Raw genomic sequence first — 13,333 nt, 5'->3', positions numbered from 1 at the left:
CAAAGCTGTAGGAGGAATAAAAGGAGTGAAAGCCTTTTATTCCTCCTACAGCAGGGAGCCCACAGGGAAGGTGGAGACAGACTATTGACAAGGGCCTTGAGTGACAGGACAAAGGCAAATGGCTTCACACTGACAGAGAGAAGGTTTAGACGGGATATCAGGAAAAAATTCTTCCCTGTGAGGGTGCTGAGGCCCTGGCACAGGGTGCCCAGAGAAGCTGTGGCTGCCCCATCCCTGGAAGTGCCCAAGGCCAGGTTGGATGGGGCTCTGAGCAACCTGGGATAGTGGAAGGTAGCCCTACCCAAGGCAGGGGTTGGAAATGAATGAGCTTTGACATCACTTCCAACCCAAACCATTCTATGATTTTATGTTTCTAAGAAATATTTTCATCATGAGTTCAAAGAAAAAATGTCTTACATAAATCTTTGTACTCAACAGAACTGTTTCCTAAAAAAGGCTGAGGTGAATTTTTGGCATTAAGGAAAAAATATCCTGACAAGAAAGCAAAACTGCATGGGGATGCTTCTTCTTTGGAAGTAATAAATTACTTTGTAAATTCATTAATTTATTCAAAACCTTTCCTAGGGATCGTTAAATGGTACAATTTCATCATGAACATGGCAAGACAATTACAAATAACAACTCTTTTTCCCAAAAAGAAAAGTCTAACACTTCATAATGAATCAATGGCTCTCTGAGCCAGGTTCAGTAGTCTAGCCTTTATCTTCCTCTCAGCCTTTGAACAGACACAGTGCTTTGCAATTCAGGGCTTCCCTCTCAAGAGAAGAGCTGATATCAGTTCCAAGAATTTCATGCAACCAGTCACTCCAACTATATGCTTGATTTTTCTACTGTGATTTGGGAACACAATCTTTTTACTTAGAAGCAAATAGAGAGTACAGAAACACCTCCTGTTAAGAGTTTGGGAATGCCAGAACAAACCATGGCCTTTCTTCTACAGTTCATGTCTGATAAACTTAAGAAATGGAGGGTTTAAAAGCAAAAAGAAAGGGTCACATGTTTCAAATGCATTCCCACACAAAATATTATTGAGCTTCAAGAACTCAGACTGAAAACTGAAATTCTCATGCTTCTCCATGTTACTGTTAATAAGCAGCATTAGCAAATGCAATCAATCATTTTTACCTGCAAATCACAGTAGTGTGCTTCAACAGAACTTAAAAAGAAGTGCCTGCACAATGGAGAAGCTTTCCAAGAGTAAAAGGCACCAAGTTATGCCTCAAGGGAACTTTGTCACAGAACAGGTATGTGAAAATAGAAGGTTTGACACAATCTTAGTAACAGTAAGAGCATCACAGCAACACAATTTAATATAACAACATGTCAAACAAAAATCTAGGTCTTTGAATGCATGCTTATATGGATGTGTGGTAACTTGCACTAATAAATGTCATTAATGTTATGAAAAGAGTGCTCAAGACCTTTCACATTAAAAAGGAATATATGCTTCACAGGAAAATAAAAAGTAGAAAAAAACAACTAAACAAAACCAAACTCAGGGTAATACCAGGTTTTGGCATGATGCACTGCCTAGGAAAATCTGGTGCTGAGTGAATCACTTATTCTAAAAACTAACACTCCTTCATGAGAAGAAGAATCTTTAAAGTAAAAAAAGAAAAAAAAAACCTTTAAAAATTCTGTAGATCATTTTGTTATGCACTTAAAAACAAGGCTTTTTTTCTCTTAATTAAAAGTAAAACAAGATAGTAAAGGTCTAAATATAAAGGATAATCAGTACAACTGATAGTTAAATATTATGAAAAAAGATACTCTTTAACCTACATATAGACAGATCACAAAATCTGTGCAATGTCAGCGCATACAGGTTATCATTCTAATCTTCTGTCAGAAAAGCTGACATATGACCATTGATACATAAAAAAAAAACCAAAACCAAACCAAAAGAACCCAAAGAACCAAAAAATCCCACAAAATCAGCAGCACATGGTAAGATAGGATTATACTAACTAAATACATTATTTAAGATAGGATTGTCCTAAGTAGAAATACACAGCATTCTTTTTTCATTCCTCTATGTCTCCTAATGGACTGGAAGACTCACTTTTCCAATTAATAAAACAATTCCCTTCAGCTTCCTCCAAACCCTGAAAGTACAGCACCTCTCACAGGGAAAGGTACTCATTTCAGGCAAGAAAAAAAATACTAATCTATTTCTCTGACATGACATTATGTCTCAGAATTTCAAGTCCTTCTGATTTTATATCACTCAGTTGCTGGTCTTGAAAAAGAAAACCTTAAATAATGCTAATAATATTCATTTCATCCCAATCACCAATTAGAAATTCAGATTTTATGGAAGTTTAATGCAAAAACTGAAATACAACACAACTGGTCATTTAAAAACCCCTTTTAGTCCTTTATTTGCAAACTCTAGATATACTGTTAGAAGCAGATAAAGGCCAGATATTACTCTCCCTCCCACACAGAAAGAAGAATGTATCATCACTGCACCTTTTGCTCCCTTTATTAATACTTAAAAAGAAGACTTGATGACTTTTGTTCACATGTTAAGCAGATTAACTTGATTTTCCCAAATGCTCCACATCTTCCCGGTTTAAAAGAAACCAATTGAACAATTGGTTCTCCCAGCTAATTTATTTTAAACCACAATTTTGTAAGCCCTCTAAGACTTTTGCTAAACTGGAAGTAAATGCATGCCTAACAGATATTCATCCTAAAGTATAAAAGTTCCAGGCATGAAGAATACATGTACAAGAACAAAACAGTAACAAGTTGTAGTGGACAGTTATTTATACAAGCACATAGTGAAATTAGAAATAATATACTTGAGAATTCATGGAATTATTTAAGGTAACAAGGGCCTTATATATTCACAGAGCCTAATAGCTTTTGATACCAGCACTATTTAAAGAGAACTACAGAAATTTATTCAAATTACTATGCAAAAGTATCCCTTCTGGCAATGCTGAGAAACCCTACAGAACGTTTGGGTTCCAAAGTGCAAACTACACACTACATGTAGAGTGATATCTTTTAACTATGTTAATTACTGAGCAATTACATAGTCTTCAGTCAGCAAAATTCCCAATGAAAACAAGTTCTGCATGACTAAAGTCAGCAAGAAAAAACTTGAATATCACAACAATAACCATTAATGCCCTACACTTACACTCAATAGTAATTAAAAAAAACCCCACATTTAGCAACTTAAAGTTTCAGGTGATAACTATAATTTTCTGTAGAGGCTTTGACAAAGAAATGTATGTGAATGGCCAACGTCAAGCTAATCCAGCCATCTTCTAAAATATATGATTGTAAAAAAAATCAACTGAAAAACTCACAACTATCTCTCACAATTAATAGGTTATTCCTATCATCAAATGACTACTATCTCCAGGACAAATATTGCACAACTTACACAGAAGATTAATATTGTAAAGCATTTCACTAAATAGGAACAAAGAGAAAAATCCTTTTAAATGCCAAAATAATTTTAAGAAACTCAAACCCAGTGCATTCCATGAGAGCAGCTGCTCAAGAGGGAGCCTGGCTGGCTGGCACCAGAATTCTGACCAGGAGCCTACCAGTTCTAGTCTGCCTAAGACTAGAACTAAACTCAGCTCTGAGACTGCTGGTCTCCTTTCAGCCTTCCCTCTCTTTTTTATTTGGTGTGTGGGTTTATAATTCAAACCTTCTGGAGGAACCTGGACTGGATTAATAAGCAAAACCTAATCATTAGCCCCTGCTGTACCAAAGACACTGTCAGTGTTCCATCCTTTGTTAGCTTTACCAACTTCACATGTTCTGCAGTCATGTAGAGTCATGTAGGTTAAATACACATATTTTTTTAAATACAAAAATTTTTCATGGGATTCAATGTTGACATAAAATGTAACATAAAAAAAAATTTTTAAAAACCTCCACAAAACCCTTATTTATTACCTAGAGACTCTAATCAGATTATGGTGTATTTTACACCATGAGGAAATTGGAAACATTTTAGCATAGATGTTACTGGAAGACAACCATTTAAAATCAAAATGTATTCTGTTTTTGCACCAATCTTGTTAACTTTTTTCCTTTTTTTTTTTTTTTTTTTAAATTCAAGTATGTTAGAAGGAGAGTTACTTCATTTCCGAGTGTGTTTTACATATACTACATCTAGTTCATAACTTGTAAAAAGTGATTTACATTTTTGTAACTATTTTTGAGTACTCTTGCAACTCAGTATTCATCTGTTTCACTAAAAACATGTCTTTATTAAAGTTCACATCACAATAACTCAATAAATTAACCTCTTCCATTTTTCCTTAACACACTCTGGAATACATCAAGGCAATTTAGAAAGCCAGTGTCTTGTAAAAACATTTTGAAACCTTTTACTGATAAGTTCATTTTTTAACAGTATAATCTTGGTCCCCCATAAATGAATTCCAAAGGTGGTTAACTTCTAAAGGTATGCTCTGAAAGTACTAGGGATTTACACTACACTATTTCAGCTTGCTATAATAAAAAAAGAAAAATAAACAAATACAAAACAAAACCCAAAGAAACAACTACTAACTTTGCTCAACCATGAAAATACCACTGGGGAAAAACAGGTGTGTGTACCTAGATATAGGTATATATGTGTATATATATATATATCTGTGTATATAAATATATATATATATATATTTATATAAAGAGAAAGACAAAGAACACACTTATTTTCAGATAGTGAAACAAAAGGATCTATGCATAGTCTTCAGGGCACACAGTCAATTTAAATGAAATAGCTTCCAAACATAAGTATAATTTCATTCAGTATTTGAAATTTTCAAGCATATTAGTTCTTGTCTCTTCTCCACTTAAAGATTCTTAAACCAATATTGTTGTTTCAACCCCAACAAGAGGGCAAGTCAGGCCTCTTTATAAACATTAAAGGCAGTTCATAAGTGCATTTGTAAGGATAATTTAACTAAATCCCAGGTACATTCAATATTGATGGAAGTTAAATAGCTGTATCACACACTTTTTGATCTCTCTTTAATTAGAAAAAGTATTTATGAAAGTCCTAAAGCAGAACCTATTTTTTAGCTCCTACTAATAAATTTCATCTGGTCTTGGAGTATCAGGATCTCATTTTATCATTCATCACACTGTAATTAACCCTAAATTTCTGTAAGAATAATTTTCAAGTGGATTAGACAAAAGTGGTTTTAAAGTTCTCAGTTTCTGAGACCCCTTCCAGAGTCAGTTTACAATGCTACTGTCCATCAGCGCTAAACAAAAGTGCATTAACTTGTCCGGAGGAAAAGAAAAAAAAGACAAAAGGGGAAAGGGGGCAGAAATTTTGGGTAAAAATCATGGGAAATGTGACTGAGGCAGAAATCCCAGTGGGAGTGTGTTACAGCCCACCCAACCAGGATGGAGACAGCCTCAGTCTTCAGTAGCAAGACCAGGTGTCCCCAGGGCAGCCAGCCCTGAGCTGCAAGAGAGGGAGAGGGAGCAGAATGAACCCCCACATTCAGGAAGATGATGCTGCTGTGCCTCTCACACACACACAGATCCACAGGGCTGGCTGGGATCCACCTGAGGGTGCTGAGCAAGCTGCTGAGAGAGCCACAGAGCCACTTCCAACCGTGCACCAGCAGTCCTGGCTATTTAGGCAGGTCCCAGTTGGTTGGACATTAGGAAGTAATCCTCCCACCTACAAACAGACAAACAGAGAGGGAAGGAGGATCTGACCTGATCTCCTGTGACAAGGTAACCCACGTTTTGGATGAGGGAAAGGCTTTGAATTTTTTTACCTGGACTTTAGTAGAACTTATCTTTTTCCAATGTCTTCACGTGGAGAAACTGGCTGCTCCTGGCTTGAACTTGTGCACTCTTTGCTGGGTAAAATAAAAGGCTGGGAGAACAGGGCCAGAGAATTGTGAACAGAGTGGCTGAGGGAGCTGGGAATGGAGAAAAGGATGCTTGGGGGGGACATTCTAGCTCTCCACAACTCAGGAGAGTGCAGCCAGATGGGGGTCAGGCTCTGCTCCCAGGGAACAAGGGACAGGAAAAGGGGAAAGAGCCTCAAGCTGCGCCAGGAGATGTTAAGATGGGATACTGGGGGAAAAAACCTTCCACAAAAGGTGGTCAAGCATTGGAAAACGCTGCCCAGGGCAGTGGTGGAGCCACCAGCCATGGAGGCATTTGAAAGATGTGGATGTGGCACCTGGGGACACAGGTTAGTGGTGAACTTGGCAGTTGGACCCAACCATCTTGAAGGTCTTTTCCAACCTTAACAATTCCATGATTTCAAACTCAGTACAACTTTTCTTCAGTCTGTAGTGGATCAGGCCAAGATACTGATTTTTTTCACTGTGGCAGTTTGTGAACTAAAAAAGCAAGCTGACTGTGGCATGTGCATCATGTGGAAACCTCTTCAGCAACTCACACTATTTCAGAAGCTGCACCCCACGGAAAGTCCTTTTAAAAGCTTAACTGGCAAATGCATGCTAAAATATTTTGGTTTCCATCTAAATCTACACTAAATTCCAATCCTCAGAGACAGGATTTCCACTTTATTTCTCTCTATACACACACACTAAGCTCAAGAACGGTAACACAGTAATGTGTTGTTAAAATCTTGAAAAAAGTAAGCCTAGCACAAAGAACTTGACTGTAGGCCTCTCTTCCTCAGAAATTTTTAAAAAATCCCAAACATCACTGTGTTCTGCAATAAACAGGAGAAAACATAGGTATTTAATATAAAAGGATATTAAAACAAATTCAAATTAAAGCAATTCCATCTTTCTGTAAACCCACCTCAAGATAAAAAAATTCTAGCAGTGGGTTCTGGCAAAGTATTTAGGAATAAAAAACTACAAGACAAAGTTTTCACAACAATACACAGAATATTGGATAGCTTTTACCTGCATTGACTTTATTCACAAACCTTAAGGAGACACAAAATAAACATTAAGGAAACACAGAATGAACTCATAATATTTAGTACATTTATTTGTTTACAATCTAACGGAAGTTTAGATAACAAAATAATTTCTAAACCTTTGGAAGTTTTGTATTGCTAATATTTAAATTTTATGTGGAATCATTTCACTTGAATATAAACACCTGCGATGGAGACAACAAAATTACTTATGAGCTTCTAATTTTAAGGCTTATAAGGCTACTACAAAGAATCCTTTCATAATCTTGTATATTGAGATCAAATTGGTTATGAATTGATGTAATGGATTGTTAGTTTCTGCTTCCCAGACGAAGGGGGGTTTGTTCAGCTGGGTTTTTAAACGTTAAACTACTTCCACGACTAGGTTAGCTCCTGTTTTGCTGCAGGAGATTATATTCTCTTTTTGTGAGCATGGTTATTAACTGATGAAGCACCTCTAAACCTGTTCACCTTCTTCCAGATTTCTTCTGCCTCCAGCTGATGTGCCCAGCACATGTGCACCAGCAAGGATGTCTACAGCAGTGATTTTCTTGAAATGTCCACAGCTTAGGGCAAGCATCTGTCACCCCTTTCAGCTCATATTTATTCAATATCCTCTCCCACAGCTGTATCCCCTCCCCAGAGTGTTCACAGAACAGAATAGTTCCAGCTACAACAGACCTACAACAACCATGTGGTCCAACAGCCTGAGCCCTCACCAAGAGTCAGAGCACATTAGGAAGGGCATTGTCCAAGTGCCTCCGAGACATGGACACGCCTGGGGCACCGACCTGGGAGCCTCTGCCCTGCCTGGCCACCCTCATGGAGGGCACTCCTCAGCCTCCCTCTCTCCAAACTGGACAGACCCAAAGTCCTTGGCTGCTCCTCACAGGACATGCCTTCTATCATATCCATACTGAAGTATGGAATTTCCACTCCATTTTCATACACACTCGCAGTCACTTGAAAGAGATGATTGCCATTTGTGAATTTTTCATCTTCTACTCCAATCAAGAGACGCAGTGCTTTGGTGTGGCTGTGCTGAGAGCTCTCATGAATGCCATGGTTCATACCAGAGTGCAATTCTCCAGTATGTACAGAAACAAAACCCAATCAGCCAGCACACTCAAACACTGATAGCAATGGCCCTGTGAGCTTTTCTATAAGTAACACACATTAAATCCCTTTTTAAGTCCTTTGTTGAAGGAAAAGCAACAGCTCTAGTAACAGATCCTAGGCTACAGCCTTGAAATTACTAGTTTTCACACTGGAATGAGTTAGGATGTTTTGCACTTCAAAATGTGCTTGCACACCCTAAATGCTTCATTCCAAAGATACCAAGTTTTAAATACTGTCGGCCCTTAGTGCCAGATTCCAACTGTATTCCTGCAAGCAACCTACCCTCCAGCAGAGATTGCTTTGATTGATCTGCTACAGCCAGAGGAAAGACGAAGAGAAGCCAGAGTCTCAATTTGGAACCACCTCTGCTATCAGCATTAAATATTTTAATTACTTTTTCTCAAAGGAAACAAACAGCCCCAGCCATTACTGTTGCACAGGCGCCTAAAATCAATTTGTGTACACGCACAAAAATTTGCCATCTTTTCCAGGACTGCACTAAAAGGAGAGGAATATTCCTGGAGTCTATGGAAGAACGGGTCTGAATGGGTCTGAACCTGACTTATGTTTCACTGCAAGTGAAGATTTGCCTATGTAATATTTGAGTATTATTATGCCCTATGTTATCAGATAAAGAGGTTCAAATTTGATTCTTTAATCAAGGAAAATACTGAATAGGTGAAAACTCTACATTCTAAAACTTACCTCAGTTGTTCATGGGAGCCCTAAAAATCAGGATTTAGCCCTGTATCATTTTCACTGAGTGGAAGGTTTTTAAAGACCTCAGAGTTCTACAAACTGCCTGAGATTTTAGGTTTGGTTTTTTTGGTTTTGTTTGTTTCTTTGGTTTTGTTTGTTTGTTTTTTGTTTGTTTGGGGGTTTTTTTGTACTACATTAGCTCTATAGTTTACACATGCTTGATTTTCTTAAAACTTAGGACTTTTGCAAATATAACACAAGACATATTTTTAAGCTAAATCCATTTCCAATTCTTCTCTGAAAGACATACAAATGAATGAATTTTTATCATTCCGATGACAAATACAAAAACCTGCTTTTCTCTGATGGGCATTACATAGGTATGATAGCTATTTCTCTTTCTGAGGATCCAAAATAACTTTATAAATATTATGCCCATGCCTCTAGCTGTGATTCAAAGGATGGGAACGTTTACTCGGCAGTGTCTGTAACAAGGTGATCACAGGAAATTTCATGAACACCAACAAACTTAAGGCAGACACAGATGTGATGGGAAAAAATAAATCTGATGGGAAACTGCAGAAAAACCCTATAAAAATTACATCCCTGAAAACCACTTGAGGAACATCCATTGCAACTTGTATGTGCAAGTAAAAAAACTTAATTCACTTTTTTCTTAATTCAGAAAGTCCTCTGTGATTACTTAGAAAGAAATTTATGGGTACAAAATTCTGTTTCTCCAACCACTCCCTATAATGGAATTTACATTTTTAATGGTTTAATTAAAAGAGTGGACAGAACCCCCAGAATTCATTTCAGTCACACCTAAAATAAATCTGCCAACTGAACAATGAGAAGGAAAAAAAGCCTGCTATGTCAGAAAAGCAAAATTCTTCACACTGGTCAATCCCAACACTTCAGGATAAAGTAATATAGATCCTACTGTATACCAAGAAAGTTTAGATAATATAATTCCACATTAAGAAAATTACAAAGCACTTGATTTTTATGTGCAAAAATATTACTACTTCTGAAGACTCAGGTCTAGAGAGCAGATACCTTTGCTTAAAGGATACAAAGTAATGAGGGAAGATTAGGGTTGCAAGAAGCCTTATCAGAAAAGATAAATCCAACCTTCAAATTTAAGGTATTTATTTTTACTAACACCAGCAGAGGTTATTTCCACATAAGTCTTAAGTCTTCAGAAGTATGAGGTAGAAAAAAGAAAAACAAGTCCTGCATTTTGAACTTCTGATGTATTCTTACATTTACATATATCAAAGTAACAAAGTAATGAAACGTAACAGATGTTAAAATACGGTGCCTGAAAGTCACCTTGAAACACTTTTCAGATGATCTGCCACTTACACTGCACTTAAAAGTAGATTTAGTCCACATGACTTAAAATTTAGAGTCTGTAGCCTGAGACTTGGAGTGTACTCAGGGGAAAACCCTACACAAAAAGCAAGCAAACAAACAAACAAAACCCAGCTGCAAAAGTTCTGAGCATCAAGATTGGTTTAACAAGAATTTTTGTCTTTCATTATTATACCCAAATTAGATCTCATTGAGCAAAAAGAACTTCCCTGTAAGGGCACTTGAGCATGAAGCACTGCACAGATGGACAGCAGCAGATTCCACCACACATGAGGATATGGGGCCCTGCACACACAAACCAAACCTCAAGTACCTGAACATGGGCAGGAAGGCACCGTGAACTTTACATTTAAGGACTCACAGAAAGTGTGTTTCCATCATACCACAAATCTTTTCCCATTTGGTGTTGCAAGCTTTCCTGGAAGCTGGGTTTCCAGCCAAGCCCTCAGAGAGACACCACGCTTAGGTATCTGTCTCAGCAGTTCTGTAAAGATTTGGGGAGTTATTGCCCTTAAGATTGCAATCCAACTGTTCCTCTGGAGCAGAAATATGCTTCATAGCATAACTGCATTTTGGCATCTCTAAATCTGTGTGGTTGTCATCAGCCTGACACCACAGAAGCAGCTAACAGTACCTAGACAGCAGATACTCTTCACCAAGCTCTGGCAGTAGCTGTGTCCCTTGGAAAGAAATGTGAAGGAGCTGCCCCAACAGCCCATGGTTGTCTTCAAAGACATGCAGAAAACAGTCAAGGAACTCCTAATCAATTGCAAAAGGACTAAAACTGCACTGGGAGTTCTAGTGAGGCACAGTCTGATCACTTTGTCTCCAAATCCTCATGGAGGTTTCTGAGTGAACGTGACAGAAGCAAATGTGTCATCTGGTATGCTCAGTTTTCAACCACTCCAGGTAGAATCAAACTGGTAGGAAGCCTTAAACTTAATTATAACAATGGTCAGATAAAGATTTGGATGAGAACAAATCCAAAGGCAACAGACCCTATTTCAATGCCAATTGCCTCAATCTGGTGTGCACATGACCCACCCACCCCCTCAGCTGAGCTAAAACACCATCTCAGCTTCAGTGTCCCAGAAAAACAGCAGAAAGTGTTACTGGTGGAACAATTCACACAGACACCTTGAGGCACAGAGCACATAAACTTATCTCCTGTTTTTAATTGTCTTGCTTTCAAAATACGATTAACAATCTCTTTAAGAGGCTCTGAAAAAAGGCTCTGGGATTATCTACCCTTCATTGAGCTTCCAAGCATCACCTGCTGTTTGAACGCTACTGTGATTTTCTTCTTTCAGATCCTACCAGCATGAGGGTCACCACTGCACTCAACAGACACTCTCTGCCCTGCAGTCTGTGTTTGAGGATGGTCAGCAGTCTGCTTCCAGTATTAGGGAGTGAGAAACTGATAGCCCTTGAAGGAAAAACAAGGAAGTAATTCCAACACTTGCATCAATATTTACTTTAGGCAGTCAAGCCATGGATGTGGAGGCGCTCAGACCATGGTCATATATTCAAAAAATATATGTGGAAGAGCAAAATCTGAAGAACAGAAAGGCAAACAGCCAGGAAGTGCTGAGAACAAAAACTACTAAGCAGGTCTACTGAAACAGGTGTTCAAGCACTGTGACAAACACGACCCGTAAATCCACTAAAACGCTGCAGCAAGGTGACAAAAGATGCATTCACAGTGTGCAATTGACTGGCAAAAAGAATTGCTAGGAGAGAAAAGAAAAACTGCTTATGAAATAAACTAGAGTCTACTGACAAGAACCAAAGCTGCAGGCAGAGCTCAGCATTGACAATATCCCAGAGCAGAAGGGTGGGCTCAGGCACTGAGGTATCAAGAGGACACAATAAACCCTGTTACACAGATCAGAAGCCTCAAAACTCCTAAAATATTTAAAGACCAAATTTACAGAAAGCGGTTTAGATGCCTGAAGATTCTGAGAGGTTTTCAGGAATACTTCAACACCTAACTCCATTTACAGTAACAGATACTAGGCGCCCACGCACCTCTGAAAAATCACACAGGATATTTCACAACTGAAAGATTCTGGACAATGTTTGAAAACTTGGCCATGTGCAGCTTGGCCTTGGAAGCAGATGAACAAAGAACTCATAGCCAGGATTTCCAAACCTCTGGGCTAGAGAACTACTCCAAGGGTTGACAAGGACACCAATTTTCTGGTGCAGAGAAAGAAAATGCAGGGAAGGAAGGCAGGCCCCTGCTACTCCTCTGAACTAATTCTAAAATCCCCTTTTGTAGCGATCCTTATGCCCTGTGAAAAATGCATGTATTTTATAACTGGCTTTTAGCAAATATTAAAATCAATATTGTACGTGTTATGTTAGAAAGTAATGCTGTATTACTTCTCTTAAGTACTGTGTTAAATATAGTTTTAGGTTATAAAAAATGTTAAAATAGAAACTATGCTATGAAGAATACTTTTTTTAAAGAAAGGACTCACAGCGAGCTAGCAGCCACAGGACACCTAAATCTTTCAGAGAAAAAGAATTTATTGCCCTCTTATCAGAAGAAACGAACTTCATCCTGCCTTGAAGGTGCTGTTAGGATTCAGAGGAAGAAGTTGACGACCAGACAGAAACCTGTATTTGAATGGAATTTATGCATCATATATGAAATGTATGAATATGCAACAGGCTATTGTTTTTTAGGGTTAATCCTTTGTTAACGGGTGTCCTTTTTCGGGCTTGTGCTGCCCAGAAAAAGGTACCCGGCTGTCTGTAACTCTTTTGTCTCTATTGTCTCACATTGTCCTAATTCAAGTTGTCCAAATTATTATTACTCTAATTGTATTACTATTTTTATAACCATTTTATTACTATTAAACTTTTGAAATTTTAAAAACAAGTGATTGGCGTTTTTCACATGCCCCATCATTAAGGGCATCACCAGCGCCACACACGGGTGCCAGTGCTGCGGCACAGAGAGGGCTCGACAGGGCAGGCAGGTGAGGGGGCAAATGAAGGAAAGTGAAGGCAGGTGCAAGCAGGAAAAGGCAGAAAAGGGCAGGAAAGGGCAGGAGAAGGCAAGTGCTGGCAGGAGGAGACAGGTGAGGCCACGTGAAGGCAGATGGAAGCAGGTAGAGGCAGGAGGAAACAGATGAAGCTGCAAGCAGCTGGAGGCAGGAGAATGGCGGCAGGCGGAGCCGGACCTCGAAGGGCCCATCCCTGCAG

General features: G+C 38.5%; 1 protein-coding gene across 2 annotated transcripts in view; it reads right to left on the bottom strand.

Moving 5' to 3' along the window:
- CCDC91 (coiled-coil domain containing 91) overlaps positions 1 to 13,333 on the bottom strand; it is a 112,736-nt gene that overhangs the window by 99,080 nt on the left and 323 nt on the right. The window lies entirely within an intron of this gene.

This window comes from Geospiza fortis, unplaced genomic scaffold, assembly GCF_000277835.1.
Source record: "Geospiza fortis unplaced genomic scaffold, GeoFor_1.0 scaffold10, whole genome shotgun sequence".
NCBI classification, from domain to species: domain Eukaryota; kingdom Metazoa; phylum Chordata; class Aves; order Passeriformes; family Thraupidae; genus Geospiza; species Geospiza fortis.
The sequence above is the reverse complement of the archived record's forward strand: the minus strand, read 5'-3'. Positions and strand labels throughout refer to the sequence as shown.